Here is a 7620-nt window from a genome sequence, read left to right as displayed (position 1 = left end):
TCGGACTGACAAATTTAATAACAAGTAGGGGAGCGTGGGGCTTGTTTTAACGGGGGTAGGTATTAACAAGCCTCAGCTAGAAAACTATACCTACACATCAAGGTACCACTGTCCGCCCTCGGAGTAGGTACCCAACTGGCGTGAAGTCGCGCAGAATAGGGCAGAGTGACTCTTGTGTCATAGTTAAAATCATTATTTTAAACCGAAAACTATGTTAATTCTTACCCCTTCATTGTTAATATTTACCCCAACACGGGGTAAGTATTAACCGCTGACGTTGTTTCTAAGTGCTTCGTTCTGTGAAACCGAGCAAAATAATAAAAAAACCGTCAAGTAGCTGATGCTTAAATATGCACACTATAAGTTCATAACTTAAAAAGATATGTGCAGTAGTTTGAATTTTGTGACTACAAGCCTCACGCTCCCCTAATGAATATAGAGTTAGCTATGGGCTGGTGTAATCAACGTTGCTAGGAACCAGGTCTGCGAGGTGCCAATTGGGTTAATTTTGTAGCACAATTTCAAACTTTGTAAACTTTTAAAAATAATTATACTTAACAGAATTAAACATATTTGTTTCAAACTGAATTACTTCAATAATAATGATATAAACCAACGTAACTACTAACTCTATTGTAACGCCTGCAAAAGAGTCTTTAAGACCAAGTTCGGCTTGGTCAGTCACATCCGGGCCCATAATAGGCGTAATCCATAGTAACTGAGGGCGCCGTCATCAAAATCGATAGAATAGAAACCAACCTAATGACAAATCACCCAGGAAAAACTTACGTGATTGTAAACAGAGACAAGCAAGGAGCAAAAATATAAACAGTCAAAATGATTATAATTTTCGCTCCTGTTTCAGACCATAATAAATATAGGTATATAATATAACAAGTTGTCGGCACGTAATATATTTTTCTCCGTGAATTTAATATTGACATGTCTGATTCTCCCGTTTCATTAAGCACGCGGCGCGGTGGGGCGGGGCCCGGGCCCGGGGCGGCGCGTAACGAGAGGCACGAACACGCCGCCGTGTTTAAGATAATTCTATGTGTAGTTATTTACGATACAAGTGCGATAAAGAGGAAATTCGAAACGAGTGGCGATAAATTAAAACACGACCGAAATTAAGACACGAGTTGCGAATTGCCTATTTTCACTGGTATCGTCCAACGTTTTACAGTACATACTCGTAATTATGGGCCTTTACATTTTCGACAAAGACGCGGAAAGTGCTTATTTCCGCTCTAGTGCGGGAAAATAGCACCGTAATTATGTACTGTCAATGTTTTTTCACCACACGAACTTTGCACCCGTGTAAAACAAATAACTACTACATTTTTAGTAAAACAACGTATGTCCGGCGTATGTTCTCCAACATTAAGTACTCTTAAACTCTATTGCAACCCTCGTTGCATCGCCTTAGAGGATGAATATCAAGATCTAGATTTAATTTTAAAATGTAATCTAACTAAAACAATGAGGACAACATAAGAATAAGCCATACATTTTTATCGTTTGTGTGAGGCAGCTCGCTCGCAACGGCCAGGCTAAAAACAAGGCTTTGATTATATGTTAACATCGTACCATATTACATTCCCACCAAGCAATTACCGACCGGAGCTGAGTTAATTATTACACATACAATACAATACAATACAATACAAATACTCTTTATTGCACACCTCAATAAAAGAAGACAATACAAATAAAACAGAAATACAAACAGAGGTAAACAACAGGCGGTCTTATCGCTAAAAAGCGATCTCTTCCAGACAACCTTTGGGTAGCGGAAATTAATAAATTTACATATGTCAGTAGGTGTTGCAAATGCAATGAAAGAAACCTATCACTAAATACATCGAAAACAGACAAATTACCATGCAAATAAAAATAAACAAAATAAAAATACATATACAATACATACACATACTTATATATACATACATAAATAAATACATATATAATACTTTATATTTTCTACCCCCCAAGATGAAATCACTTATAAAAACACCACCAACATTAACCTTGTTAACTAATTGTAATCCACTTGTTAGTTTTTACAGTACTGTTTGTACTGTTTACCAAATGATGTCTGCACTAGTGAGCAGAAGGCAAGACTATATTATGGGCTCTATTCCTTGTTGCAGACAAGGTTACAGAAGGAGTACGAGACTCGTCTTGATGGAATAAGCTATTGTGCTGTAGCTTGCACACCTTACACCGAAAATGAAATTTGCATTTGCGCTAACCTGCAAGAAACAAATCTAAACAGGTAATATCTTTGCTTTGTAGAGAATGCAATGAATCAAGCAACCTGTCAAGAGAATTTGAGGAAACCAAAAAGGTGCCTGGAATTTTCCTAGATAAATTACCAGAGCAGGACTATTGCGATAACCTTTTTAGGGAACCTACAAAGCTAGTAGATACTAAATATGAGGTCTCACTGCGGTGCACTAAGGTCCCTTTAGAGAAAATCAACTCTGAGTTAGGAAAATCTTCTCACTTGACACCTAATCTAGAAAAGAGGTTGCATGTCCCAAAGAATGAAACTCTTTTCACAAATAGTCATGAAGGGCATGGGCAATTAATTCTGCATAATGAAAATTGTGTCCTTTCAGAATATTCACCTGTGCCCACCGAGTTGCCTGAAGTGAAAGCTGATCATACCAGTGTTCTGTGCCTTACAACCACAGCGCACAACCCTGATCTCTTTGAAATATTAAAAAAGTTCAAAAATGACTCGTGTTCTTGCATATATCCTTAGGTTTTGCAATAATGTCAAATTGATTTCCCAGAAACTCAAGGGTTTTTTAACTATAGCCGAACTCAACAAGGGCCTCATGTATTCAAACATGGGCTAGCTCAATTATTTTCAGATGACTTAAAGATGCTGCAATCTCACAAGCAAGTTAAAGGTAACTTAAAACTGCCGACTCCCTTCCTCGATAGCGAAGGCATACAAGCTGGTGGTCGACTGCAAAACGCGTCGCTTCCTTAAGGCCTGTGCACACCGGCTTGCGTGTGCGTGACGTGCACGTGCGCGTGCGCTAAAATGTTGGAGCCGCACACGCACACGTCACGCAAGCGGTGTGCCGTCCCTCATAAGGATCTGTATACTACAACGCTGCACGCGCACGTGCACGTCACGCACACGCAGCCGGTGTGCACAGGCCTTTATACTGCACAGCATCATGCTATTAGGAACTTGATTATAAGAAATGAGCAAATATGTTCACTAGATACAGGACAAAATTTAATCTTATGCTATTCATGACAAAGGTTCTGTATAATAGAAAGTTTAACCACTGTAAAAAAGATAATACATAAATGTGTAATGTGTTTCAGACTGAACGCGGTTGCAATACTTAGCTGATGGGTTTCATGCCTGCCCCACGCTTCATTGCTTCGTGCGAGTTCGGTATTCGTAGTTTATAGTCATACTGCGTAGTGACAATTCACCTCCTCTCGAGTGGCCCATGGCGAGGGTAACTAACTTGTTCCTGGGAAGGACGCTACAGTACGCGCAGTATACAGTATGTAAATCCAATACGGGCGAATATTTAAACGGTGGTTAGCATAGGACCTAAAAAGTATATTGAGATAGATTTTACTTAGAAATGCATTGAAAATTTTAACCATACAAAATAATTCGGCCCGCAATGTAATACACCACACAAGTTACGGGATACGAGCTTTTTAAAGTAACTGTCAACGCTTGTTGGCAGTTACTATAAAAAGCTCGTATCTAGTAATGTCATGTCATCTTCTGTTTCTTAATGTTTGCAGTACATTGCTGCTCGGTACATGTGGAAAAAATTAATCACGGGGTCATAATTAAGTGTAACTTAAAAAAACGTTTTAATTAATGATAAGACGGGTAAATTCTATATCTGGTTTAATTTATTGCCCGTATTAGACTTACACACTGTATAGGTACGGTCATACTCACAATGGGTCCAATACAAAAAATATGTGTACTGCCTATAGATATATAACTTAGCCTTATTTTCAGATTTATAAGTGTCTCAAGTGCCTATTATAAAGGCATACATTTATGTATTTATTTTAGTGTAAACAAAGAGCTTTTGTTTACATTTGCTAAGATTTGTTTTGAATTTATATGCGCTCGGTCTTAGTGCTATTAATTTTATTTTATTGAATGTTAACAATTAAAAGATAATAATTGTATCGCTGTTATACTTAAGTAAACATGTTTCTTTAAAAGTAAGTAATATATAATTTAATTGTAATGACTCGATGTTCAATGTTGCTCATGTTAACATACGCATTTAAATTGATTTAATTCCATTCTCGTGGCGCAATAATATTAGCAACATTGAAACATAACTTTTAAGTTCTATGTTTAAAATAATAAGAATATTGTTATTTCGTTGCCATAGCGGCGCTTCATTAATTTTCTTTCCTACAAAGATGTATGTTTTGTGGTTTCCTAAATAAAACCGGATTTTTCCCTCTGAAGACATTTAATTTACAATCTACAGTCCACCACAACTCTCCGCCTATGAAAGCCTTGTCCTTTTCACTGTTCTCGGGTAGCTATATCAAATTCAATGAATTAGATATAATAAATCATAATCATAAATCTTTATTTGCAATAGATATAATCGACCTACGAGCAGGGTCATATTTTGCCCAAAAGCTGAGTTTAACAATACAGCGGGGAAATGCGGCCAGTGTCCTGGGGACTATGCCCCAGGTGACATTAGGATTCGTCTAAAATGTATGTAATACTTGTGTAAATATTGTAAATATATATAGATATAGTATTTACAACATCTTAGGATAATATTATACAGGTCCATAATTATATCTAGACTTAAATAAGTCATGAACATTTTATATTTTTAGCTAAGAAAATAATTAAAACAAAAACATGGCTATTATTGAGAAAATGGTGGCGATTTTATTGAAAAAATGCAATAAATCACCTTATAATATTATTTATGGTCAAGCTACTTGGGTGTACAAAATCGGGAAATATTTTTAGGTCCTTTCATCAATCAAATATAATAACTATCATCAGTAGGTAATGTAATAAAACTATTAAAAACCGAAAAAAACCGAAGACAATATAATGTACGAGATCAGTAATATATTTTCCTGCGTTATGTATTTCTGTTTTTTACGTAGTTTAGTAACAATTTTCTAATACCTACTTACATGTTAAGTTTAGCAATCTAGTTTTAGTAGTGGCAGCATCCCCAAAACTGATTAAGCAGGTTGGTTAGTCTGCGAATCTACAATTCAATTGGCTCCAAGTTAAATTGCTTCTAGGTCGCGCCAGAATATTTGCCAGCTGTTATTAACGGCCAATAAACTAACTAACGGCAGATTTATTTATGCATAAATATCTGAGATTTAGTGCTTGTGGTAGTGTCATTTGCAGTCGATCTTGTCCGGATGCAATATTAATGTTTAGTGAATGTTTGTAGCAAGGATTCGTTGGTCGTATTAGATGTGTAAAGTCTAAGTCTAAGAAACAAATGTGCTCCGAATTTAACACTTACACCTCCTGAGGCCCCGTGTCATTAAATATATAAAATATATTACATAGAGTTTGGACTTTCTGCATACGTACAGTGCCAAAGATAAAATTTGTCTGAAAAAGATGACGTTGCCGGGCCTAGGAGGCTAAAGCCACGTATTCATTATAAACATTTTAGTTTATAATATAAACAATGTTTCTTTATGAGTAAATTTTCTGGGAAATTATGTTTACGAATACTGCATGTTTATTGTTTATAAAGATAATTGTTTATAGTGAATACGTGGCTTAAGATACCAGCATTACTGCCACCAGTATTGCAGCCCGACATTATTGCTGACTGCGTTCCTGGCGCAAATGTCAAGAATACGAGCAGCAACAATCAACATCTATTTTGAAATGTCGAAACCGACGTAAGTCGTACCAAAATCCAAATGTTAATACGTTTTAAAGTACTTTTCTATTAAACAAATACTCTAACCTGAATATTCCAGGTGCAAACTGTATTAGCAGATTATTCTGTAAGGCAAAGTTGTTCAAGTCTTAACTCGCGGATAGCCGCAGCAGATTGATGTTCACCAACCACTTCTAACTCTTGGACCAGTATTACAATAGTGACTCTGTGAGTTGACTCTGTGGACCTACCAAATAAAATTGTATAATCATCTAATCTACCAGATTGGTTGAAAATACGACCTGTAGACGAGAACATTCGGACATACAAAAGAATTTTTACCCGAGATGAAACGGAGACCTTAATTTGCTATCGCTTGCGAGGACAACCAAGCCTAAAACAGGCTGTTTTAGTATAAAAAGGCTATGTTGTGTCTTAACTGGCAGATAGCCGCGTAAGGCTGGCATTTACCAATCATTTTAGTAACTCTTGGACCAGTATAACATCAAGCCTAAAACAGCCTGATTTAGTATAAAAAGGCAAAGGCGGCAGGTTGATATTCACCAATCACTTCAGTAACTTCTGACCAGTATAACATCACGCCTTAAACAGGCTGTTTTAGTATAAAAAGGCAAAGTTGTCTAAGTCTTAACCCGCGAATAGCCGCGGTAGGCTGACATTCACCAATAATTTCAGCAACTCTTGGACCAGTATAACATCAAGCCTAAAACAGTCTGTTTTAGTATATAAGAGGCAAAGTTGTCTAAGTCTTTACTAAAGTATAATAAGGCAAATTTGTTATCTTATCTTACGTTGTTTGTTTATAATGCAGTATATGTACCTACTAAGTAGTATATGGGTCGAGAAATATTGGACACGCTCTGACACTACTTGAAATTTATGAATGCGCCACAACTCACTAACTCGCTAACCGGCTTCCTACACATGTGCTTCAGATTACTTGAAGGCATTAAGGGGAAAGGGGATGAACGCTTCTCCATACAAACATAGTCCCCATTTTCCTCCCTGGATGTTAACATTATAGAACATATTTCAATTTAGTTTTTTAGCCTTGAACAAATAAGCAATAATAAGCGAGGAAGCGCTGGTGGCCTAGCGGTAAGAGCATGCGACTTGCAATCCGGAGGTCGCGGGTTCGAACCCCGGCTCGTACCAATGAGTTTTTCGGAACTTATGTACGAAATATCATTTGATATTTACCAGTCGCTTTTCGGTGAAGGAAAACATCGTGAGGAAACCGGACTAATCCCAATACGGGCCTAGTTTACCCTCTGGGTTGGAAGGTCAGATGGCAGTCGCTTTCGTAAAAACTAGTTCCCACGCCAATTACTGGGATTAGTTGCCAAGCGGACCCCAGGCTCCCATGAGCCGTGGCAAAATGCCGGAACAACGCGAGGAAGATGATGAGCCTTGAACAAATAATTAATAGTTAGGCAATGATTTCATGTATTTTTTATAATGTATTATGTCAATTTCTTCCTAACTAAATTAAATACATTACATTACACTACATTAAATTTTCGCACTTAAGTTTAAAGGTAACTTACCAGATATAATTATATGTTTTATATTTATATGTCAAATGTACACTAACGAATTCACACACACACTAATTAAGTATTCCTTACAATTATTTAAGTACGGTGGCAGAACACAGTACCTACGGACAAACAAAATAACTCTAAGCCCCTTA

Source organism: Cydia amplana, chromosome 18 (genome assembly GCF_948474715.1).
Source record: "Cydia amplana chromosome 18, ilCydAmpl1.1, whole genome shotgun sequence".
Lineage (NCBI taxonomy): Eukaryota > Metazoa > Arthropoda > Insecta > Lepidoptera > Tortricidae > Cydia > Cydia amplana.
This window is presented reverse-complemented; position numbering follows the sequence as displayed.